The 25,896-nt window shown below is 47.9% G+C and overlaps 1 protein-coding gene across 3 annotated transcripts in view; it reads right to left on the minus strand.

Moving 5' to 3' along the window:
* ATF7 (activating transcription factor 7) overlaps positions 1-25,896 on the minus strand; it is a 218,173-nt gene that overhangs the window by 186,559 nt on the left and 5,718 nt on the right. The window contains exon 1 of one of the 3 annotated variants that reach the window (XM_063952154.1): positions 23,925-23,946. The exons of the other annotated variants lie outside the window; for them this stretch is intronic. The gene's annotated coding sequence lies outside the window, so the exon portion shown is untranslated. Of the gene's footprint in view, positions 1-23,924; positions 23,947-25,896 lie in introns of those variants that run through there. 3 annotated transcript variants of the gene reach the window in all.

The raw sequence follows: 25,896 nt of genomic DNA on the forward strand, positions 1-25,896 counted from the left end.
AGGATTTTGTTAAACTAAGGGTGAGATACATACCAGCTCACACCACAACACACCGCACAACATGGTATACAACTAAAACCAGTTAACAGCGTGAACCAAAGAGATCAGCAACAGGCTGACCTTTACCAAAACACAACCATTGTGTAACATAAGCAATAACTATTTACAATTACTGCAGATAGAGTCCGCACTGGGACGGGCGCCCAGCATCCTCTACGTACTAAGAGAAAAGGATTTACCAGTAGGTATTAAAATCCTATTTTCTCCTTCGTCCTAGAGGATGCTGGGGACTCCAAAAGGACTATGGGGTTTATACCAAAGCTCCAGACCAGGCGGGATAGTGCGGATGACTCTGCAGCACCGATTGAGCAAACATGAGGTCCTCATCAGCCAGGGTATCAAACTTGTAGAATTTTGCAAAAGTGTTTGAACCCGACCAAGTAGCTGCTCGGCAAAGCTGTAATGCCGAGACGCCTCGGGCAGCCGCTCAAGATGAGCCCACCTTCCTAGTGGAATGGGCTTTCACCGATTTTGGTACCGGCAATCCAGCCGTAGAATGAGCCTGCTGAATCGTATTACAGATCCAGCGTGCAATCATCTGCTTAGAAGCAGGAGCGCCAACTTTGTTGGCCGCATACAGGACAAACAGCGCCTCTGTTTTCCTAACACGAGCCATTCTGGCTACATAAATTTTCAAAGCTCTGACCACGTCGAGAGACTTAGAATCAGCCAAGGCTTCAGTAGCCACAGGTACAACAATAGGTTGGTTCATGTGAAACGAAGAAACCACCTTTGGCAAAAATTGTTGACGAGTTCTCAACTCCGCTCTATCCTCGTGGAAAATCAAATAGGGGCTTTTGTGAGACAAAGCCGCCAATTCGGACACCCGACTTGCGTACGCCAAGGCCAATAGCATGACCATTTTCCAAGTGAGAAATTTCAACTCAACCTTTTGTAAAGGTTCAAACCAATGTGACGTAAGGAACTGTAACACCACGTTAAGGTCCCATGGTGCCACGGGGGGCACAAAGGGAGGTTGGATGTGCAGCACACCCTTCACAAAAGTCTGAACTTCTGGAAGCGAGGCCAATTCCTTTTGAAAGAAAATTGACAAGGCCAAAACCTGCACTTTAATGGAGCCTAACTTCAGGCCCACATCCACACCTGCTTGCAAAAAGTGGAGAAAACGACCCAGCTGAAATTCTTCCGTAGGAGCCTTCCTGGATTCACACCAAGACACATATTTCCTCCAAATACGGTGATAATGCTTCACCGTTACCTCCTTTCTAGCTTTAAGTAGAGTGGGGATGACTTCCCCAGGAATACCCTTTCTGGCTAGGATTTGGCGTTCAACCGCCACGCTGTCAAACACAACCGCGGTAAGTCCTGGAACACGTACGGCCTCTGTTATAACAGGTAATCTCTCTTAGAGGAAGAGGCCAGGGATCTCCTGTGAGCAAATCCTGAAGATCCGGATACCAGGCCCTCCGTGGCCAATCTGGAACAATGAGTATCGCCTGAACCCTTGTTATTCTTATGATCCTTATCACCTTTGGGATGAGTGGAAGTGGAGGGAACACAGACCGACTGAAAACACCCACGGTGTCAAAAGTGCGTCCACTGCTATTGCTTGAGGGTCCCTTGACCTGGAACAATATGTCTGAAGCTTCTTGTTGAGGCGAGACGCCATCATGTCTATTTGAGGAAGTCCCCAATGACTTGTCACTTCTGCAAAGACCTCTGGATGAAGACCCCACTCTCCTGGATGGAGATCGTGTCTGCTGAGGAAGTCTGCTTCCCAGTTGTCCACTCCTGAAATGAAGACTGCCGACAGAGCACTTGCATGTTTTTCCACCCAGCGAAGAAGCTTGGCGGCCTCCGCCATTGCCACTCTGCTCCTTATTCCGCCCTGGCGGTTTACGTGCGCCACGGCTGTAATGTTGTCCAACTGAATCATGACCTGCAGGTCGTGAAGAAGATGTTCTGCTTGCCGAAGGCCGTTGTGCAGATGGGACCCGGACCACTTGTCCAGCAGGTCCCACTGAAAAGTTCTTGCATGGGATCTGCCGAACGGAATGGCCTCGTAGGCCGCCACCATTTTCCCCAGCACACGAGTGCAGTGATGAATCGACACTCTTGGCGGTTTTAGAAGTTCTTTGACCATGTTCTGGAGTTCCTGAGCCTTTTCCAACGGGAGAAAGATCCTCTGCCGTTCCGTGTCCAGAATCATGCCCAAAAACGACAGCCGAGTTGTCGGAATCAACTGCGACTTTGGTAAATTTAGGAGCCAACCATGTTGTTGCAGCACCTTCAGGGAGAGCGCAATGCTTTTTAGTATCTGCTCCCTTGACCTCGCCTTTATCAGGAGATCGTCCAAGTATGGGATAATTGTGACCCCTTGCTTGCGCAGGAGTACCATAATTTCCGCCATTACTTTGGTGAAAATCCTCGGGGCCGTGGAAAGACCAAACGGCAACGTCTGAAACTGGTTGTGACAATCCTGAACAGCGAACCTCAGGAACGCCTGATGAGGAGGATATATGGGGACATGTAGGTATGCATCCTTTATGTCGACTGACACCATAAAATCCCCCCCCCCCAGACTGGAGATCATAGCTCGGAGAGATTCCATCTTGAATTTGAATCTTTTTAAATACAGGTTGAGGGATTTAAAGTTCAGAATCGGTCTGAACGAGCCATCCGGCTTCGGGACCACGAACAGGGTTGAATAAAACCCTTTCCCCTGTTGTAACGGAGGAACCGTGACAATGACTTCTGTTGACACAGCTTTTGTATTGCCGCACACACTACCTCTCTCTCTGGGTGAGAAACTGGTAAGGCCGATTTGAAAAATCGGTGTGGAGGCACGTCTTGGAACTCCAGTTTGTACCCTTGGGTCACAAGTTCCAAGACCCAAGGATCCAGGCCCGAGCAAACCCAGACCTGACCGAAGAGCTGAAGACGTGCCCCCACCGGTGCGGACTCCCGCAGAGGAGCCTCAGCGTCATGCGGTGGATTTGGCAGAAGCCGGGGAGGACTTCTGCTCCTGGGAGCTTCCCACAGCCGGCGATCTTTTTCCTCTTCCCTTACCTCTGGCCGCGAGGAAGGAAGATCCACGTCCTTTCCTGAATTTATGAGACCGAAAGGACTGCATCTGGTATTGAGGCGTTTTCTTTTGCTGCAGAGGGACAAAAGGCAAAAAGGAAGACTTACCCACGGTAGCCGTAGAAACCAGGTCCGCGAGGCCTTCACCAAACAACACTTCACCTTTGAAGGGCAGGGCCTCCATAGTCTTTTTAGAGTCAGCATCACCATTCCACTGATGAGTCCACAACGCCCTCCTAGCCGAGACTGCCATGGCATTGGCCCTTGATCCCAAGAGGCCAATATCTCTTGCCGCTTCTCTTAGATATATTGCTACGTTCCTGATATGACCCAGCATCAAAAGCACGTTATCCCTATCCAGGGTGTCTATGTCAGATGACAAGTTATCTGCCCACCTTTCAATAGCGCTACTCACCCATGCCGACGCCACGGCCGGCCTGAGCAGCGTACCCGTAGTAACATAAAATAAGATTTTACTTACCGATAAATCTATTTCTCGTAGTCCGTAGTGGATGCTGGGACTCCGTAAGGACCATGGGGATATAGCGGCTCCGCAGGAGACAGGGCACAATAATAAAAGCTTTAGGATCAGGTGGTGTGCACTGGCTCCTCCCCCTATGACCCTCCTCCAAGCCTCAGTTAGGATACTGTGCCCGGACGAGCGTGCATAATAAGGAAGGATATTGAATCCCGGGTAAGACTCATACCAGCCACACCAATCACACCGTACAACCTGTGATCTGAACCCAGTTAACAGTATGATAACAACGAAGGAGCCTCTGAAAAGACGGCTCACAACAAGAATAACCCGATTTTTGTAACAATAACTATGTACAAGTATTGCAGACAATCCGCACTTGGGATGGGCGCCCAGCATCCACTACGGACTACGAGAAATAGATTTATCGGTAAGTAAAATCTTATTTTCTCTGACGTCCTAGTGGATGCTGGTACTCCGTAATGACCATGGGGATTATACCAAAGCTCCTAAACGGGCGGGAGAGTGCGGATGACCCTGCAGCACCGAATGAGAGAACTCCATGTCCTCCTCAGCCAGGGTATCAAATTTGTAGAATTTAGCAAACGTGTTTGCCCCTGACCAAGTAACTGCTCGGCAAAGTTGTAAAGCCGAGACCCCTCGGGCAGTCGCCCAAGATGAACCCCCTTCCTTTTGGAATGGGCTTTTACAGATTTTGGCTGTGGCAGGCCTGCCACAGAATCTGTAAACTGAATTGTATTACAAATCCAGCGAGCAATCGTCTGCTTAGAAGCAGGAGCACCCATCTTGTTGGGTGCATACAGGCTAAACAGCGAGTCAGATTTTCTGACTCCAGCCGTCCTGGAAACATATTTTTCAGGGCCCTGACAACGTCAAGTAACTTGGAGTCCTCCAAGTCCCTAGTACCCGCAGGTACCACAATAGGTTGGTTCATGTGAAAAACAGAAAACACCTTAAGGAGAAATTGAGGACGATTCCTCAATTCTGCCCTGTCAGAATGAAAAATTAAGTAAGGGCTTTATATATGATAAAGCCGCCAATTCTGACACACGCCTGGCTGAAGCCAGGGCTAATAGCATCGTCACCTTCCATGTAAGATATTTTAAGTCCACAGTGGTGAGTGGTTCAAACCAATGTGACTTTAGGAAACTCAAAACAACATTGAGATCCCAAGGTGCCACTGGGGCACAAAAGGAGGCTGTATATGCAGTACCCCTTTTACAAACATCTGAACGTCAGGCACTAAAGCCAGTTCTTTCTGGAAGAAATTCGACAGGGCCGAAATTTGAACCTTAATGGACCCTAATTTTAGGCCCATAGACAGTCCTGTTTTCAGGAAATGTAGGAAACGACCCAGTTGGAATTCCTCTGTAGGGGCCTTCTTGGCCTCACACCACGCAACATATCTTCACCAAATGCGGTGAAAATGTTTTGCGGTTACATCCTTCCTGTCTTCGACCAGGGTAGGGATGACTTCATCTGGAATGCCCTTTCAGGATCCGGCGTTCAACCGCCATGCCGTCAAACGCGGCCGCGGTAAGTCTTGGAACAGACAAGGCCCCTGCTGGAGCAGGTCCTTTCTTAAAGGTAGAGGCCACGGGTCTTCCGTGAACATCTCTTGAAGTTTCGGGTACCAAGTCCTTCTTGGCCAATCCGGAACCACGAGTATCGTTCTTACTCATCTCCCTCTTATGATTCTCAGTACTTTTGGTATGAGAGGCATAGGAGGGAACACATACTCTGACTGGTACACCCACAGTGTTACCAGAGCGTCCACCGCTATTGCCTGAGGGTCCCTTGACCTGGCGCAATATCTGTCTAGTTTTTTGTTCAGGCGGGACGCCATCATGTCCACCTTTGGTTTTTCCCAACGGTTTACAATCATGTGGAAGACTTCCCGATGAAGTCCCCACTCTCCCGGGTGGAGGTCATGCCTGCTGAGGAAGTCTGCTTCCCAGTTTTCCACTCCCGGAATGAACACTGCTGAGAGTGTTATCACATGATTTTTCGCCCAGCGAAGAATCCTTGTAGTTTCTGCCATTTCCCTCCTGCTTCTTGTGCCGCCCTGTCTGTTTACGTGGGCGACTGCCGTGATGTTGTCCCACTGGATCAATACCGGCTGACCTTGAAGCAGAGGTCTTGCTAAGCTTAGAGCATTGTAAATTGCCCTTAGCTCCAGTATATTTATGTGGAGAGAAGTCTCCAGACTTGATCACACTCTCTGGAAATTTTTTCCTTGTGTGACTGCTCCCCAGCCACTCAGGCTGGCATCCGTGGTCACCAGGACCCAGTCCTGAATGCCGAATCTGCGGCCCTTTCATAGATGAGCACTCTGCAGCCACCGCAGAAGAAACACCCTTGTCCTTGGAGACAGGGTTATCCGCTGATGCATCTGAAGATGCGATCCGGACCATTTTTCCAGCAGATCCCACGGAAAGGTTCTTGCGTGAAATCTACCGAATGGGATCGCTTTGTAAGAAACCACCATTTTTCACAGGATCCTTGTGCAATGATGCACTGATACTTTTCCTGGTTTTAGGAGGTTCCTGACTAGCTCGGATAACTCCCTGGCTTTCTTCTCCGGGAGAAAACATCCTTTTCTGGACTGTGTCCAGAATCATCCCTAGGAACAGTAGACGTGTCGTCGGAAAAAACTGCGATTTTGGAATATTTAGAATCCACTCGTGCTGTCGTAGAACTACTTAAGATAGTGCTACTCCGACCTCCAACTGTTCTCTGGACCTTGCCCTTATCAGGAAAGCGTCCATATTTCTTTTAAGAAGAATCATCATTTCGGCCATTACCTTGGTAAAGACCCGGGTGTCACAATCCTGACTGTAGGTTTTATATTTGGTGACTTACCCCTGCCATCTGTCCTGGATCCTGTGTCTTTTCACTCACGGAGTTAAACAGCTTGTCAGTTTTCCCGAGTTCTCTGCCTGAGAGGTAATAGGTAATCAGCTCCACCTGTGGTGATCTCTTGTGTGAGGCTGAATTCAGTAATCTAAAAGCAAGCATCCTGTGTTTTGCAGAAGTCCAGGCTTCAGTGTTCTCTTGGCCTGCTAGGCCTCATTCTACATCACAGCCTTGGCTAGAGTAGTCACATGACAGTGACATCACCTAATCCTGCCCACCAATCATCAAGGACCAGGAAGTATAAATCAGGAGGCTGAGTTGTAATCTGGGCCAGTTCCGTGTCACATACAGCTTTGTGTGGGTCTTAAGCTGAGCTCCCTAAAGGTAACCTTTGTACCTAAGTTCCTGTGGAAACTCTGTTCCCTTGTTACCGTTTGGTTTATTTGTGTGTTGCCATTTGATTTCACCATTTCCCTGAGTCTCAATGTAAAGGTACAGCTGCAATGTTTCGTCTTAAAGGCACAGTACTGAATTCCGTGTTCTCCACTGAAAACCACAGCTGTCGTGTTTCAGTTTTACTACTGTTGTAGTTGGGATCTCCAGGGCTCAGCACCTCAGTATCTCCGTGACTCAGCATCTCCGTGCCTCAGCACCTCAGTGCCTCAGCATCTCCGTGCCTCAGTGCCTCAGCACCTCCGTGCTTCCAGCACCTCCGTGCATCAGTACCTCCGTGCCTCAGTACCTCCGTGCCACCAGCACCTCCGTGCCACCAGCACCTCCGTGCCACAGCACCTCCGTGCCACAGCACCTCCGTGCCTCAGCATCTACGTGCTTCCAGCACCTCCGTGCCTCAGCACCCCTACGCACCCCAGTGTCTCTACGCACCCCAGTGCCTCCACGCACCTCAGTGCCTCCACGTACCTCAGTGTCTCCTCGTACCTCAGTGTCTCCAAGCACCTCAGTGCCTCCACGTACCTCAGTGTCTCCAAGCACCTCAGTGTCTCCAAGCACCTCAGTGTCTCCAAGCACCTCAGTGTCCGCAAGCACCTCAGTGTCCGCAAGCACCTCAGTGTCCGCAAGCACCTCAGTGTCCGCAAGCACCTCAGTGTCTCCAAGCACCCCGTGCCCTTTAGCACAATTATACCTGGTATTCTTCACTGATTCATCAGTGCCTTTCCAGTTCTGTCTTTCAGGAGACCTTCAGCATGCCTCCTGTCTGCCGACCTAATCCTGCATGAGGAGAACCTAGATTCGGCCATCTCTGCTGCGGTTCCTCTTCCCAGTCACCGGAAGAAACCCAGAGTCCACAACAGTCCCAAACCAGGTCAGTGGTAGTATTCATATAATCCTCCAGTCGCCCGAACAGACTTCACTAACACCGGGTTCACAAAACCTTAGTCATGACAGTAGGAACTGGCCACATGGACCCGGCCGAAAGTGTTAGTCTGACGCATGACCTCCTAAGCAATATTGCAGGACGCTTGGAAGGTCTGGAGTCGACTCAGCATCGATTGGCACAGTGTCTGCAGCGGAATTCGTCCTCCAGAGATTCTATGACCTTCTGCTCTAAGACTCCTGACCAACTGCAGATTTTCTACCAGATGTTACTACAGTTACAAGAACTTTTGTCTAGTATTCTCTCTGTGATGCCTGATCTCCTCAGGAATACTACCAACGTTGTTGATCCTGTTTTGTCCCATCCAGTTAATAGAGTCTCTTCCTCTGCGCAAGGGAAAGTTTTTCATCAGAGCTATCCACGGCCCAAGCTCTCTGAAGCTGAACGTCAGCGGCGTAAGGAGCTACATCTCTGTCTTTACTGTGGAAATTCTGGTCATTTTGTTAAAGACTGCATTCTTCGCAAGCCAGGTAATAGTGACAAATCTCAGTATCATAGTGCTCATGTCTACAAGTCATCCACAGTATCCGATTCTTCTGCTGCTGACGGGGGTATCAAGAAGGCTACTCTTCTGAGAGAGACTCAAATTTATGACTGGGGTCCGGTGGTTAAAAGACCTTATCCCAAGTTGGGTGTCCAGAGAAGAATGTTCAAGCCATTTACAGTCACAGAGGAGTCCGTGTCCACAGACCCAGGAGGGGCGTTTTCAGAGCGTCCAGCCCCAGGAGGGGCGTTTTCAGAGCGTCCAGCCCCAGGAGGGGCGTTTTCAGAGCGTCCAGCCCCAGGAGGGGCGTCTTCAGAGCATCCAGCCCCAGGAGGGGCGTCTTCAGAGCGTCCAGCCCCAGGAGGGGCGTCTTCAGAGCGTCCAGCCCCAGAGAGTCTTCAGAGTGCTGCCCAGCCAGTGAGTCTACAGAGTGCTGCCCAGCCAGTGAGTCTACAGAGTGCTGCCCAGCCAGTGAGTCTACAGAGTGCTGCCCAGCCAGTGAGTCTACAGAGTGCTGCCCAGCCAGAGATTCTACAGAGTGCTGCCCAGCCAGAGATTCTACAGAGTGCTGCCCAGCCAGAGATTCTACAGAGTGCTGCCCAGCCAGAGATTCTACAGAGTGCTGCCCAGCCAGAGATTCTACAGAGTGCTGCCCAGACCCGTGAAGAGGGGGCTCTTGCCTCAGCCCAGCCCCGTGAAGAGGGCGCTCTTGCCTCAGCCCAGCCCCGTGAAGAGGGGGCTCTTGCCTCAGCCCAGCCCCGTGAAGAGGGGGCTCTTGCCTCAGCCCAGCCCCGTGAAGAGGGGGCTCTTGCCTCAGCCCAGCCCCGTGAAGAGGGGGCTCTTGCCTCAGCCCAGCCCCGTGAAGAGGGGGCTCTTGCCTCAGCCCAGCCCCGTGAAGAGGGGGCTCTTGCCTCAGCCCAGCCCCGTGAAGTGGGGGCTCTTGCCTCAGCCCAGCCCTGTGAAGAAAGGGCTCAGCCCGTCCCGGTTCCAGCCGGTCCAGCAATATTCCAGGCCCTGCCTGGTCAGTCCGTCCCGGTTCCAGCCGGTCCAGCAATACTCCAGGCCCAGCCTGGTCAGTCCGTCCCGGTTCCAGCCGGTCCAGCAATACTCCAGGCTCCGCCTGGTCAGTCCGTCCCGGTTCCAGCCGGTCCAGCAATACTCCAGGTTCTGCCTGGTCAGTCCGTCCCGGTTCCAGCCGGTCCAGCAATACTCCAGGCCCAGCCTGGTCAGTCCGTTCCGGTTCCAGCCGGTCCAGCAATACTCCAGGCTCCGCCTGGTCAGTCCGTCCCGGTTCCAGCCGGTCCAGCAATACTCCAGGCTCCGCCTGGTCAGTCCGTCCCGGTTCCAGCCGGTCCAGCAATACTCCAGGACCAGCCTGGTCCGTCTCCTTTGGCTCCAGCCAATCCAAGTATCCTCGGATCCAATCCAGTCCTACTCGTCCAGCCAAAGCTTTCTTCAGTTTCATCCTCTAAGCTTTCGTCTGATGGTTTTCCACCTATTTACTTTGATGGAGATTTATTGCAATATGCCGCTCTGGTTGAACAATTTCTCTCTCGGATGGAGTCTGATCCTTCAGGTGCAGTAACTCTTTCCAACGTTACTCGATATCTGTTCCTGGCATTCAGAGGAAGAGCTTTGGAGTGGGCCAACATGCTCTTTGAGAGTAATGATCCTGTGTTCCATGACTTACAGACTTTCAGTAACGCTGTAGTTAAAGAATTTAGTCCTAAACCTTTGGAATCTGCATCAACGAAGGTCCTAAATTCTTCTGTATGAATTTCTCAAGTTCCTCTAAGATTCAAGATGGGTGTCCGGAGTCCACCCTTGAAGAGGGGGATACTGTCACAATCCTGACTGTAGGTTTTATATTTGGTGACTTACCCCTGCCATCTGTCCTGGATCCTGTGTCTTTTCACTCACGGAGTTAAACAGCTTGTCAGTTTTCCCGAGTTCTCTGCCTGAGAGGTAATAGGTAATCAGCTCCACCTGTGGTGATCTCTTGTGTGAGGCTGAATTCAGTAATCTAAAAGCAAGCATCCTGTGTTTTGCAGAAGTCCAGGCTTCAGTGTTCTCTTGGCCTGCTAGGCCTCATTCTACATCACAGCCTTGGCTAGAGTAGTCACATGACAGTGACATCACCTAATCCTGCCCACCAATCATCAAGGACCAGGAAGTATAAATCAGGAGGCTGAGTTGTAATCTGGGCCAGTTCCGTGTCACATACAGCTTTGTGTGGGTCTTAAGCTGAGCTCCCTAAAGGTAACCTTTGTACCTAAGTTCCTGTGGAAACTCTGTTCCCTTGTTACCGTTTGGTTTATTTGTGTGTTGCCATTTGATTTCACCATTTCCCTGAGTCTCAATGTAAAGGTACAGCTGCAATGTTTCGTCTTAAAGGCACAGTACTGAATTCCGTGTTCTCCACTGAAAACCACAGCTGTCGTGTTTCAGTTTTACTACTGTTGTAGTTGGGATCTCCAGGGCTCAGCACCTCAGTATCTCCGTGACTCAGCATCTCCGTGCCTCAGCACCTCAGTGCCTCAGCATCTCCGTGCCTCAGTGCCTCAGCACCTCCGTGCCTCCGTACCTCCGTGCCTCAGTACCTCCGTGCCTCAGTACCTCCGTGCCACCAGCACCTCCGTGCCACCAGCACCTCCGTGCCACAGCACCTCCGTGCCTCAGTACCTCCGTGCCTCAGCATCTACGTGCTTCCAGCACCTCCGTGCCTCAGCACCCCTACGCACCCCAGTGTCTCTACGCACCCCAGTGCCTCCACGCACCTCAGTGCCTCCACGTACCTCAGTGTCTCCTCGTACCTCAGTGTCTCCAAGCACCTCAGTGCCTCCACGCACCTCAGTGCCTCCACGCACCTCAGTGTCCGCAAGCACCTCAGTGTCCGCAAGCACCTCAGTGTCCGCAAGCACCTCAGTGTCCGCAAGCACCTCAGTGTCCGCAAGCACCTCAGTGTCTCCAAGCACCCCGTGCCCTTTAGCACAATTATACCTGGTATTCTTCACTGATTCATCAGTGCCTTTCCAGTTCTGTCTTTCAGGAGACCTTCAGCATGCCTCCTGTCTGCCGACCTAATCCTGCATGAGGAGAACCTAGATTCGGCCATCTCTGCTGCGGTTCCTCTTCCCAGTCACCGGAAGAAACCCAGAGTCCACAACAGTCCCAAACCAGGTCAGTGGTAGTATTCATATAATCCTCCAGTCGCCCGCACAGACTTCACTAACACCGGGTTCACAAAACCTTAGTCATGACACCGGGGTGCCGTGGACAATCCAAACGGCAGCGTCTGAACTGATAGTGACAGTTCTGTACCACGAACCTGAGGTACCCTTGGTGAGAAGGCAAATTTGGACATGTAGGTAAGCGTCCCTGATATCCAGTGACACCATATCGTCCCCTTCTTCCTGGTTCGCTATCACTACTCTGAGTGACTCCATCTTGATTTGAACGCTTGTATGTAAGTGTTCAAATATTTCAGATCTCACCGAGCCGTCTGGCTTCAGTACCACAATATAGTGTGGAATAATACCCCTTCCCTTGTTGTAGAAGGGGTACTTTGATTATCACCTGCTGGGAATACAGCCTGTGAATTGTTCCCAATACTGCCTCCCTGTCGGAGGGAGACGTTGGTAAAGCAGACTTCAGGAACTTGTGAGGGGGAGACGTCTCGAATTTCCAATGTACACCTGGGATACTACGTGTAGGATCCAGGAGTCCACTTGTGAGTGAGCCCCCTGCGTGCTGAAACTCTTGAGATGACCCCCTACCGCACCTGAGTCCGCTTGTACGGCCCCAGCGTCATGCTGCGGACTTGGCAGAAGCTGTGGAGGGCTTCTGTTCCTGGGAATGGGCTGCCTGCTGCAGTCTTCTTCCCTTTCCTCTACCCCTGGGCAGATATGACTGGCCCTTTTGCCCGCCTGCCCTTATGGGGACGAAAGGACTGAGACTGAAAAGACTGTGTCCTTTTCTGCTGAGATGTGACTTGGGGTAACAAAAGGTGGATTTTTCAGCTGTTGCCATGGCCACCAGGTCCGATGGACCGCCCCTTTATACGGCAATACTTCCATGTGCCGTCTGGAATCTGCATCACCTGACCACTGTCGTGTCTTCGTCTGGCAGATATGGACATCACATTTACTCTTGATGCCAGAATGCAAATATCCCTCTGCGCATCTCGCATATATAGAAATGCATCTATAGTCAATAAAATCTTGTCCCTGTCAAGGGTATCAATATTTTCAGTCAGGAAATCCGACCAAGCCCCCTCAGCGCTGCACATCCAGGCTGAGGCGATTGCTGGTCGTAGTATAACACCAGTATGTGTGTATATACTTTTAGGATATTTTTCAGCTTCCTATCAGCTGGCTCCTTGAGGGCTGCCGTATCTGGAGACGGTAACGCCCCTTGTTTTTATAAGCGTGTGAGCGCCTTATCCACCCTAAGGTGTGTTTCCCAACTCGCCCTAACTTCTGGCGGGAAAGGGTATACCGCCAATAATTTTCTATCGGAGGAAACCCACGTATCATCACACACTTCATTTAATTTATCTGATTCAGGAAAAACTACAAGTAGTTTATTCACACCCTACATAATACCCTTATTTGTGGTACTTGTAGTATCAGAAATATGTAACACCTCCTTCATTGCCCTTAACATGAAACGTGTGGCCCTAAAGGAAAATACGTTTGTTTCTTCACCGTCGACACTGGAGTCAGTGTCCGTGTCTGTGTCGACCGACTGAGGTAAATGGGCGTTTTTACAAGCCCCTGACGGTGTCTGAGACGCCTGGACAGGTACTAATTTGTTTGCCGGCCGTCTCATGTCGTCAACCGACCTTGCAGCGTGTTGACATTATCACGTAATTCCTAAATAAGCCATCCATTCCAGTGTCGACTCCCTAGAGAGTGACATCACCAATACAGGCAATTTGCTCCGCCTCCTCACCAACATCGTCCTCCTACATGTCGACACACACGTACCGACACACATCACACACACAGGGAATGCTCTGATAGAGGACAGGACCCCACTAGCCCTTTGGGGAGACAGAGGGAGAGTTTGCCAGCACACACCAAAAACGCTATAATTATACAGGGACAACCCCTTATACAAGTGTTTTCCCTTATAGCATTTTTATATATGTAATCATATCGCCAAATAAGTGCCCCCCCTCTCTGTTTTAACCCTGTTTCTGTAGTGCAGTGCAGGGGAGAGCCTGGGAGCCTTCCTCACAGCAGAGCTGAGCAGGAAAATGGCGCCGTGTGCTGAGGAGAATAGGCCCCGCCCCCTTTTCGGCGGGCTCTTCTCCCGGAGTTTGTGAGATCTGGCAGGGGTTAAATACATCCATATAGCCTCAAGGGCTATATGTGATGTATTTTAGCCATAAAAAGGTATTATACATTGCTGCCCAGGGCGCCCCCCCCAGCGCCCTGCACCCTCAGTGACAGTTGGTGACTGTTGGTGAAGTGTGCTGACAACAATGGCGCACAGCTGCAGTGCTGTGCGCTACCTTATGAAGACTGAAAGTCTTCTGCCGCCTGTTTCTGGACCTCTGGACCTCTTCAACTTCGGCATCTGCAAGGGGGGTCGGCGGCACGGCTCCGGGACCGGACTCCATGGCTGGGCCTGTGTTCGATCCCCCTGGAGCTAATGGTGTCCAGTAGCCTAAGAAGCAAATCCATCCTGCACGCAGGTGAGTTTACTTCTCTCCCCTAAGTCCCTCGTAGCAGTGAGCCTGTTGCCAGCAGGACTCACTGAAAATAAAAAACCTAACTTAAACTTTTATTCTAAGCAGCTCAGGAGAGCCACCTAGATTGCACCCTTCTCGTCGGGCACAAAAATCTAACTGAGGCTTGGAGGAGGGTCATAGGGGGAGGAGCCAGTGCACACCACCTGATCCTAAAGCTTTTATTATTGTGCCCTGTCTCCTGCGGAGCCGCTATATCCCCATGGTCCTTACGGAGTCCCAGCATCCACTAGGACGTCAGAGAAATAGATTTTAAGGTAGCTTCCTGCTTACGATCCGCAGGATCCTTTAGGGCCGCCGTGTCAGGGGACGGTAGCGCCACCTTCTTGGACAAACGTGCCAGAGCTTTGTCCACCGCGGGTGAGGATTCCCACCGTAACCTATCCTGCGAGGGAAAAGAATAAGCCATAGCAATCCTCCTGGGAATCTGCAGTCTCTTGTCAGGGGATTCCCAAGCTTTTTCAAAAAGAGCGTTCAGTTCATGAGAGGGAGGAAACATTACCTCAGGTTTCTTTCCCTTAAACATACAGACCCTTGTGTCATGGACAGTGGGGTCTACTGTGATATGTAACACCTCTTTAATTGCCACAATCATGTACTGAATACTCTTGGCCACCTTAGGATGTAACTTGGCATCATCATAATCGACACTGGAATCGGAATCCGTGTCGGTATCAGTGTCTGCTATCTGGGTAAATGAACGCTTCTGCGACCCTGAGGGGGCCTGAGATTGTGACAAAACATCTCCCATGGATTGTCTCCATGCTTGGTTCTGAGACTCAGATTTGTCTAACCTCTTATGCAATAAAGCCACACTTGCATTTAAAACACTCCACATATCTACCCAATCAGCAGTCGGCGGTGCAGACGGAGTCACTCCCACACTCTGTTCAGCCTCCACACCAGCCTCCTCCTGGGAAGAGCCTTCAACCTCAGACATGTCGACACATGCGCACCGACACCCCCAAACACACTGGGCTATAGGGGACAGACCCACAGTAAGGTCCTTCAGAGAGACAGAAAGGGAGTTTGCCAGCTCACACCCAGCGCCTCACCGGTCTGAAGGAATTAAACAACGCCCCAGACCTGTAAGCGCTTTTATATCAATAATCAACACCAAAATTTTGTGCCCCCCCCCTTCGTTTTTGTGCACCCTGTTACTTGTGTACAGCAGTGAAGGGCTAGGAGCAGCGTCTCTGCAGCAAGCTGTGGAGAAAATGGCGCTGGTTAGAGCTGAAGGAGGAAGCCCCGCCCCCTACCCGCCGCGCTTCGCTCCCGCTTTTATTTATACTGGCGGGCGTCTGTATACATTGCCTATGCAATGTATACCTTAATGTGAGTCCCAAAAAGAGGATTTAATGCTGCCCAGGGCGCCCCCCCCCCTGCGCCCTGCTCCCATATAGAGCCGCTTGTGTATGGGAGCAATGGCGCGCAGCACGACCACTGCGCGGTACCTCAGGAAGATCTGAAGTCTTCTGCCGCCTTTGAAGTCTTCTTGCTTCTACTACTCACCCGACTTCTCTCTTCAGGCTCTGTGAGGGGGACGGCGGCGCGGCTCCGGGAACGAGCAGCTAGGCGCACCAAGTGATCAGACCCTCTGGAGCTAATGGTGTCCAGTAGCCTAAGAAGCAGAGCCTTTGAACTCACAGAAGTAGGTCTGCTTCTCTCCCCTCAGTCCCATGAATCAGGGAGCCTGTTGCCAGCAGTGCTCCATGAAAATAATAATCCTAACAAAAGTCTTTTTTAGAGAAACTCAGTAGAGCTCCCCTAGAGTGCACCCAGTCTCCTCTGGGACACAGAATCTAACGGAGGTCTGGAGGAGGGGCATAGAGAGAGGAGCCAGTTTACACCCATTAAAGTCTTAAAGGTCCCATGTCTCCTGCAGATCCCGTCTATACCCCATGGTCCTTTTGGAGTCCCCAGCATCCTCTAGGACGAAGGAGAAAAAAGATGTGCCTATTATTTGTGTCAACTATTGTCATGTCAACCTTTTGTACCTTTCAATCTAATGCATGTCGACCTACTGACTGCCTACCTTACACACTGTGGATCTGTCAACCGGATACTCTTTTCTCCAGTGATAAACTATTTATCATACAACTGCCACCACTAATGTGAACAAATAATCATAACCAAATAGCCCACAATAATCCTCATATAAAATACATTCAAAATATCTTAAGTGCTATCTTGTGTAAGCCATCATTAATAAATTCACCTACTTTCTAGGTCAGTAACAGAATCGCCAATCATGAGACATGTTACTATCTGTGTGTGTGCACTAAATTGATAAATTCCAGAATTAACTCTATTTTAACAATTTTAGTGCAAGATGGTGACATCCTGTGGATACATCTACATAACTTTAATACAAAAAAACTAATTTTGTAGGTAATCACTCGAAATTAGAACCAAACTTTTTGTCACCAACGGAATCTACTTTACTGTGTAACATTTTAACTTCAGCAACATCATGCAGAGAGAAGTATTTACGACTGTTAAATTGTCTTATTTCCCCTATATTAATCCTGATATTGAGATACTATGTGATAATTTAATCAAACACATAGGTTCATTGGTGTCAACTCAATTCAACGCGGATTGAATAGCGTTGGGAGGGAGCTCCCAGAGTTATTTAATTCAGCGCAATGTGATGCCAGACGAGAGGAATGCTTCTCGTACCCCTCCGGAGGTACCTGCAGAAATCCCAAAAAAATTCTGATGCAATGCTGTTTTCTGCCCTTGACACGGCGGAAACAGCATTGCGCCCGGTATTTAAGTTGGAGAATGCCGGTTCTCGCAACTAAACACCCTGTTTAGTCCGCTGAATTGAATAGCCCCAGGGGAGCTCCTTCCCGGCTCTATTCAATCTGCGCTGAATTGAATTGATCCCTTTGAATGAAAGCCTGTCCATAATATTGTTTTCAACCTGGGAGGGGGGGGGGGGGGGGGGGGGGGAGATTCAATTGTTTTATCAGCGCCCGCAACTAGAGGGCCCCCGACAGCAGCAATTTCATTGTTCTGCCATTCGGTCGCCCGTTAGCCACGAAGGACACAATTTTTCTTGCAGCCTCCTGAGGTGCGAGAAAAGACGGGAGTTTGGACGCCCATAGCAGGACTTTAGACAGGTTTAGCCATTTCTCGTGGGGCTAACCTTGACTGTTTTGGCGCAACATACACTATATGCAATTGTGGCAATTGTTTGAGCGTCTAAACAGTCCCATTTAAACGGGATTATTAAACGCCCAAAACAAATTAATTCCCCCCCAGGGATCACTATAGGGCCCCAATATAAAATACTAGATAACAAATAAAAGTCAACCAATTAATAATTCCAACATCTCGTACCTGTGTTGATTTTTATGTTTTAGGCTCTAAGGGAGGAAATTAATTGTTATTTTCGCAGCCGCCACTAGAATGCGCACGACGGCACCAAATCACTTGTTCTGCCATTCAGACGCCCATTAGACAAGGGAGACACATTTTTTTCCTTGCAGCAACCCGAAGAGCGAGAAACAGAGGGCCAAATGTTTTAAGCCCCTGAGAAGTGGTAAAGCAGTGATAAGTGCAAGGTGATAACACACCAGCAAGTCAGCTCCTAACTGTCAATTTACATATTGGGAGTTGATTGGCTGGTGCGTTATCACCTTGCACTTATCACTGCTTTATCACTTCTCCAGGCTTAATACATCTGCCCTAATGTGTGCAAACTCTGTACTTTGGGTGTCCAGCATTCGGCAGCAATGCATCACAAGTGGCATCCCTAGATTGGGCTGCCGTTATCGGTAAATTTGTTTGGTCATCTAGTGTGTATCAGGCTTAAGGTTAAATATATCTAACTTAATAATTGACAAACTGGCCTCTACAGTATGTTTTACAAACTAAGCATATCCTTTCAAACTATGGGGCCGATTCAATTGTCTCATCTTGCTGCTGCTGCTGCTGCTACTACTACTACGGGTCACGAAACGGAGCAATTCAATTTTTGCCCTGTTTAGATGCCTGGTAGCTGCAGGGATGACATTTCTTCTCGCAACCTCTTGAGGTGCAAGAAGAAATGTGCACTAAGTCGGCGCTTTGGCCATCCGAACGGGATTTGGGGCTTTTACGCAGTCTGTTCAGGCGCAACATGTGCCCCCAAACAACAATTGAATAGTGACAATTGTTTGGGCATCTAAACAATCCTGTTTAGATGGGAAAAGTAGATGCCCAAAACAATTGAATAGGCCCATTAACAGTTTATCTTGGTTGTGTATAACATACAATTGGAAAATTAGCTATTACCTGAAACTCAATAAATAAAACAAGCAAACAACCCATGTTATTACATCTCAAGGTTCATCCATTACTATTAGGGAGGCCAACCCCGGGATCGGCGGGATCCCGGGATTTGGGCCCAAAAAAGCCGGGATTTGAATCCCGGGATTGGAGCATCCAATCCCGGGATTCACGGGATTACACTGCGCATGTGCAGGAGGGAGTGTGTGTAAGTAATACTACTTACACTTAGGCGGGCGGCAGCCATAGACGAACGCTGAACGCGGCGGCACTTCAAATGTGGCGCCGGCCGCCAGCCAATCAGAGCTGGCGGACCGGCAGCCAATCAGGGAAGCTGCCGCGGCAGCCAATCAGGAGCGACTGCTGCGGCCGCTTCCCTGATTGGCTGCTGGTCCGCCAGCTCTGGTTGGCTGGCGGCGTTTCATTTGAAATGCCGCCGCGTTCAGTGTGTCCATGGCTGGCGCCCACCTAATAGTAAGTGGTACTTACACCCACCCTCCCTCCCCGCTACCAACCCTCCCCGCTACCTACTGTACATCCTCCCGCCCAGCTACCTACACCCTCCCGCCCAGCTACCTACACCCTCCTGCACTGCTACCTACACCCTCCCTCCCTTCCCCGCCGCTACCTACACCCTCCCGCACCGCTACCTACCCTCCAGCGCTGCTCCCTACACCCTTCTTCACTGATCCCTACTGCAATCCCGGGATTGATCGTTTTTCAATCCCGAATCCCGGGATTGAAAAAACGGCCCGGGATTGGCCTCCCTAATTACTATGCATACATTGTGAAAGCTGTTTATAGGGATATTTGAAAATAAAATTTTTGAGATTATATTTATACAGTATTTATATTCTGTTTAACCGTTGAGTTGCTTGTTTATTATTTTAGAACAGTCACATATGCACAAATAAGATATAGTTCATGGTTTTTAGATACTTCTGCTTTTGTATTTTTATGGTCATTTATATATATATATATATATATATATATATATATATATATATATATATAATATATTTTAAATGCAATTGTTCGCCCCTTGGGCACAAGTGCCATATGCGAACAGACAGAAGTGACAGATTTAGCCATGTAAAGCAGCTATACCCATCTAAATTACTGTTTTGGGCACACAAACTCCCATTTGGACACCCAAAGTCCTGACTTGTTGCACATATCAGCTCGCCACCTCAGGAGGTAGCGAGCTGAAATGTGTCCCCTCACGCCTAAATGCGCCTGAATGGAGCATATGTAAGAGCCTTTGGCAAAGCTACAATGTACGATCTCACAACTGCCCTGTCAAGCAGTGAGAGTCCATAAACAGTTAGCCCACTAACTCTTGTAAATACAATGGTTGAGCAAATCACAAAACTATGATCACAAATATCAATATCAAATATCAAAGAGATGAATAGTTCTTTTGTGAAGCCCTGACAACGAATTTGAACAGTTTGAATATACTTACTGATGGTAATGAGGTCAGCCCTCAGGTGATTCTTTTACAGAATAAAAGCTTGCCTGGAGGTTTGTAATACGTTACTCTGCTGTCATTTCTTCTACTGTAATTTTATATGTGGAACATATACTAAAGTACTGTATATACTCGAGTATAAGTCGACCCGAATATAAGCCGAGGCACCTAATTTTACCCAAAAAAACTGGGGAAATGTATTGACTCGAGTATAAGCCTAGGGTGGGAAATGCAGCTCTAGCCGTACACAGCCCTCATACTGCCAGATATGCCCCCACAGTGCCAGATATTCCCCCACTGTGCCAGATATGCCCTCATACTGCCAGAAATGCCCCCCAGTGCCAGATATTTGCCCTCATAGTGCCAGATATGCCCCCATATTGCCAGATACACATATTCCCACACGGTGCCAGATATGCTCCCACAGTGCCAGATATGCCCAGCCCCCCCCCCCCCAGCAGCCTCTTTCTACTCACCATGAATGACGGGGCAGCAGAGTGCGGGCAGCGGTGGCTGGCCTTGGGTCAGAACTCTGCAGCGGCTGAGGAGGCGGGCGGCGCGGTGGTGCTTCAGCGAGCAGGGATGGCTGCAGCAGCATCACTGGTTGATGCACCAATTACAGTGCGCTGCTGCGGCTCCCGAGTTCCCCCTCCCTCCTCCCCTCATGGCTGCTCCCTGCGTTCTGCTCCTTCGCAGGACTCCTGGAGCATCACTCGAGTATAAGCCGAGAGGGGGCTTTTTCAGCACAAAAAATGTGCTGAAAAACTCGGCTTATACTCGAGTATATACGGTAGTATCTTTTTTAACAGTTTACACCATAATAAGTCAAATCCTCTATATGCTGAGTGACAGAGAAACCTTAATACATCTAATACATTTTAATGCTTTACATACCAGTAATTCCATCCACCTATAGTACCTGTCTGAGGCAAATATTAAGGTGTCTATTGAATAAGCCCAGGAGAGAGAAAGTGAATGGAGATAAAGCACCAGCCAATCAGCTCCTAACTGTCATGTCACAGGCTGTGTTTGAAAAATGACTGTTGGGAGATAATTGGCTGGTACTTTATCTCCGTCCACTTTATCGCCAAGGCTTAGTACATCTGCCCTAAAGTGGTATTTGCAATAGGATGAGATTTCCTTGAACTGTCGTGATTTTGAGTATTAGATATACAAAAGGTTTACGTTTCACTTTGCGCTCTCCAATGTTCTAAATTTCTTCAAAGCAGATGAATGTAACCCTCAATGTGTCATCATAAATATGAAAAAAAAAAAAACAATCGTAAAAACAACAAATGTGTGGAAACTGTATATTAGAGTCCACAAGACACTCCCAATCGGGCAGGAAAACAGGAAGGTGGTAAGTCCTATCCCCGGAATGCGTCAGAAGGGTCCCTCAGTATATATTCAACACCCAAAGTGTCTAGATAGAATGAACTATATGCTTACATGAATGAGGTGGACACTTGCACATAAAGGTTTCTTTGTATGTCCCCTTAATGTATGGGAACAGTCATCGATTCCTCATCGTTATCTCTAAATAAATGGAAAGAAACGTGTACGTAGTTTCTCTGTATAAAATCAAATTTATTGATATAAAAAGAAACTGTCCATACCCTGGCAACGTGTGTGGAAAGATGGTACCCGGGTTTGTCCAACACAACGTTGACAGGTAATGAACAGCGTCTGCACTCTATACAACGCGTTTCGACGCACTGCGGCGTCTTTATCAAGTAGAGTGCTGTGATTAAAACCACTGCCTGTCCACATCCAAGCCTACAGTCTCCTGCTCTGCTAGTGATTTTGATTATTATTCACATAGATTTTGATCTTGCCTTCTAAATTATTGTTGCTTTAAATTACTGGCTTAATCACCAAAATCACACTGGTTCTCAGAAATGGCACCCTTCTACGTATACACCTAATATATTGAGGAAACAGAATGAAGTCGATGCCTTAGGATTTAATCAGATTAAATACAACAATCAATTTCCACTAATTAGGGGTCCAATTGTAGAGTGGGGACTCTCTAAATCAGGTCCTTGGAGAAGCCAGGAGCTTCACGACATTAATAATAGATATTAGGGATGTGGAGCTGATTCTGAGGAGCACACAAAGGGGTTGAAGTTGAGGGCAGACTACTAGTGTTAATGCTAGATTCCGAACAGCTAATGCAGAAGTCTGTGTGTCTGCAAGTTGAAATTCATGACGCCCAATGATCTTATGCCAACACCACAACCAGCACTAATATCGGCACTTGCTCCAGCCTTGGCCATTCGCATCTGGGCACAAAGAGCCGTCTGACTCAGAATCAGCCCCTGCATTTACAATTATAAATAATCTCTAAAAATATACTAATAATTAAACAAAAGTGAAGTTAATCGTTAAGAGTCTAAATCAGGTTGGACGAAAACTGCGGTTTTCTCAATTTTGCTTCTGCTAAAAAACTAATGTGAAAAGCCACCCAGAAAGGAAAAGATACCCACTGCTGCATTCGCAAATTTGCGTATGCATTTGCATAAGTGTGATGCATACAAAGAAATCGGGAACCATCGGCCACCATCGACAATACCGGTTGACTCATGCTACGCAGGATATACGTAGCTGCAGACTCAACGGCGCCATGCTCTCAATCGCAGCTGACGTCAGAAGACACCCCAAAAAAGCCCTCACGCCTGCATTTTCCCAACCACTCCCCACAAACACCATGGTACCTCCCATTAATGGTCGTCCGATAATCGTCAATCGCACTTTGCTGGGCCTGAGATCACTTTGTGAATGCATTTTTGCTGTCACAGTGCGCGCGCAGCCGACCGATAATCGCCCAATTTGTGATTTTGCAAAATTGCAACGGACGGCCCTAAATGTACAAATTTAAACTGTGTTCATACTGCAATTGAATGTTGCATTTGAGGAGCATGGTCACTTCATACAACACACAAATGGGGTGATTCAATTTGCATTTGCATCGCCCCCGAAATTCCTAGATTTCATTCATCCAGAAGAATTGTTCATTTAACATACAATTGCTTTTCTAAAGATCTGCATTTCTGATATTATAAGTGTTTACTTTATTATCCCCCTTTTTTTATTTACATTTTTATTAGTACTTATCAAAGATTACACAGACGTTTATTATCCCTTCTTGAAGTAATCTAAGCTAAAGAGGTGATGTCTCATTTGTTTTACTGAATGAATTAATTGCTCTGTGACCAAGCTTACATTACTTGCAGACAAGCTCCATGGACTGCTCCCACTCGCTGCAACATTTCCACGTATGGGTAGATGCAGCGTTTAACAGAAGTGAAACTGAATGAACACCACATTGACCTCACATGAATTCAGCTGAAGTCATTGGGATTTTACCCTAAACTAATTCTCATAGGCTGCTCCTATATGGGTTTCTTTTCTCAGAACATGCATTGTGTCTCATACTCTAATTTGCACTACAACTCCTTAGTCCTTATTAAATAACTTTAGACCTAGTTATTGCCCTCTTATTAGCTCTGCTGGTTTGGAAACATTCCTCAACTTGTAGGGACTCTTTAACAAATGCCCAAATGAGCCATTAGAGGACAGAACAAGAAGTTCTTACTATGGGGTGACTGGTGGACAACCACGAGTGGGAATAGTCCCTGTTGGTCGAAATAGTCCCTGTTGGTCGGCATGCCGACCGGCGGGATTTTCAGACGTCGGGATCCTGGCGTCGGTATTGTGACCGGCGGTCTCAAATGTATCCCCTTACATAGACAACATAGAAAACCTGCTATAAATTTATAAAATCCTTACAACTAGCTTTATACATTTTTCTCACCGTACGACTTTAGTAGTATAAATACCAGGCTATGCTTAGGATTGTTGTGTGTAGCCACGAATCCTGTTTTATTAATATTCAGTGAATAAAATATCTTTCACTTATTAAAGTGATTTGTGCATGACAGAAGCACCCCTCACATCTGCCTTTACATGATTTTGATCACCACATTGCTGTCTACAGATTAGGAGGCACTATTACAGAAAGTCTTTGCTAAATTGACAGAATGTGTTAGTATTGTTAGGTACCCATATAATGGGGTTCACCTTGATGTGGTGGATGAGCTCACAGTTTGAACGTATGTGTGCTAAGAACCTCATTTATACTCCATGTTGATTGTAGAGTGAATCATATTTATTTTGACTATCAGTATTATTAGTGCTTTGAGTGTGCACCTGCATTTTCTTTTTCCTTCTCGTCATTTGATGCATTATCTGAAACGGTTAATGATCATTATTAGTCATCTAGTAAATGTGGTCAGAAAATTAATGCCATGGTCATCTTCTGTCCACATTATCTAGCACCAGTAATGCCAGATATGATCTGACCAAGAATGAGGAGTTAAAGTGATTCAGTCACAATCACAGACCTTGGTCAGCTTTAATGCCACAAATGCTGGAATACAGATTGCAATGTGGTTGGACTGCACCGCCAGATAACCCATTATGTCGATGCCTGAGCACCGCTGGACTCTGTCCAAACTGCGGACACTCTGTACGGTTCTCCCCTCTCTGCGCTGGGGTACTGGGAGCCAGTTCTCCCCGACCTCCAGCACGGGACAATGGTCCCAGCTGCAGCTACTCTGTGTGCACATTCCCCTGGAGCAGTGCACTTGGGAGTTAAACCACTGCATCGCTGCAGCCATTGGAGCCAACTCCGAAGCTGCGGCGCATCTATTAAATAAAATGAACTGTAGATGGAGCCTAGTGCTGAACACTCACTTACAAATGGCACCTCAGCGCAAGGGTTAACCCCTGCAGTGCAGTGACACAATTGATAACTTGGCCATGTGCGAGGAGTCGATATCAGGACAGGGTCCCGGCCACACCGTTCCAAAGACTAAGGTACCTGAACCACAATCTGAAGATGTAGCAAATGCTACTAACCACACTGAGGTCAGCAGTGAATCAGTTTGGTTTACACTGTGCAAAGGTCAGCCATATTGGTTGAAAGCGACCACACAAGCAAACCAAATGCCGATGTCTGTGGCAAACTTACTAAAGCACAAAAACTGTTTTTCATATAAATAAACTTTAAATCATACAATGAACTACAAACAGCCGTAACTAAAATTACTACATTAACAATAAAACCTCTAAGGTATCCGGACACTTGACAATTTTTGATTATTTGATTCATGATCGGCATCCTAAAACCTCAAAGTAGCCTCTACAACTGTTAGTCACTGATATTAAAATACACCTCCATGGTGGCAACATGATGTGAACAACACTTTCTGAAATACGGGTGTGCCAATTACATTTACCACCATGTGATCAACAAAGCAAATGAGAGGTACCACACACTGCTTTATACAAACAGGTCAAATGTTTACTTAGGGACATTGCTATATAAACTAGATGGCTTGTCTGGGAGAAAATGGACAAAGTTTACATCAACATAACAAATGTTTATGTTTTAGTATTAATACAAAGCCTTTGGCTGTTACGGATGGTTGTTAAGTTATTTTGGTTAAAGCAGATTTAAAGAAGTCTAACCAAAACCAAACTGGTAGAAACACTGATCTTTTATACTTTAAACAGCTTTGATGCCATTCCCCACCAAACTTCACTCTCCAGCTGCTAAAATACGAGCCAGTAAGTTTCTAAATCTATAACAAATAAATACTGAAGAAATACCATGTCTGTTTCTACAATAGAACACCTTCAACATACCAATCACTACGACACACATCGTGTATCGATGGTTAACAAGCGATGGTTGACGGTACAGCCATTGATGGCAGAGTTGCAACCATGGTTTTTTTTTTATTTAATCCAGTGCGGACAGTATAGAGCTTAGCCCGCTGTCCATGTGCAGCACAAGCAGCAATGGCCATCGATGGGTGAAACCAGCAATGGTTTTCAGATGATGATTCTATGTCACCAATGGTGTCCATCAATCGTTAATTATCCGATAGGCATCCGTAAATCTAAGCTACAACAAACCTTTTCAGTCAGCTTCACTTATACTAGCTGGTAGCAGCTTATTGTGAAACCTCCTTCCTTGTTTCCAATA

Source organism: Pseudophryne corroboree, chromosome 2 (assembly GCF_028390025.1).
Source record: "Pseudophryne corroboree isolate aPseCor3 chromosome 2, aPseCor3.hap2, whole genome shotgun sequence".
Lineage (NCBI taxonomy): Eukaryota > Metazoa > Chordata > Amphibia > Anura > Myobatrachidae > Pseudophryne > Pseudophryne corroboree.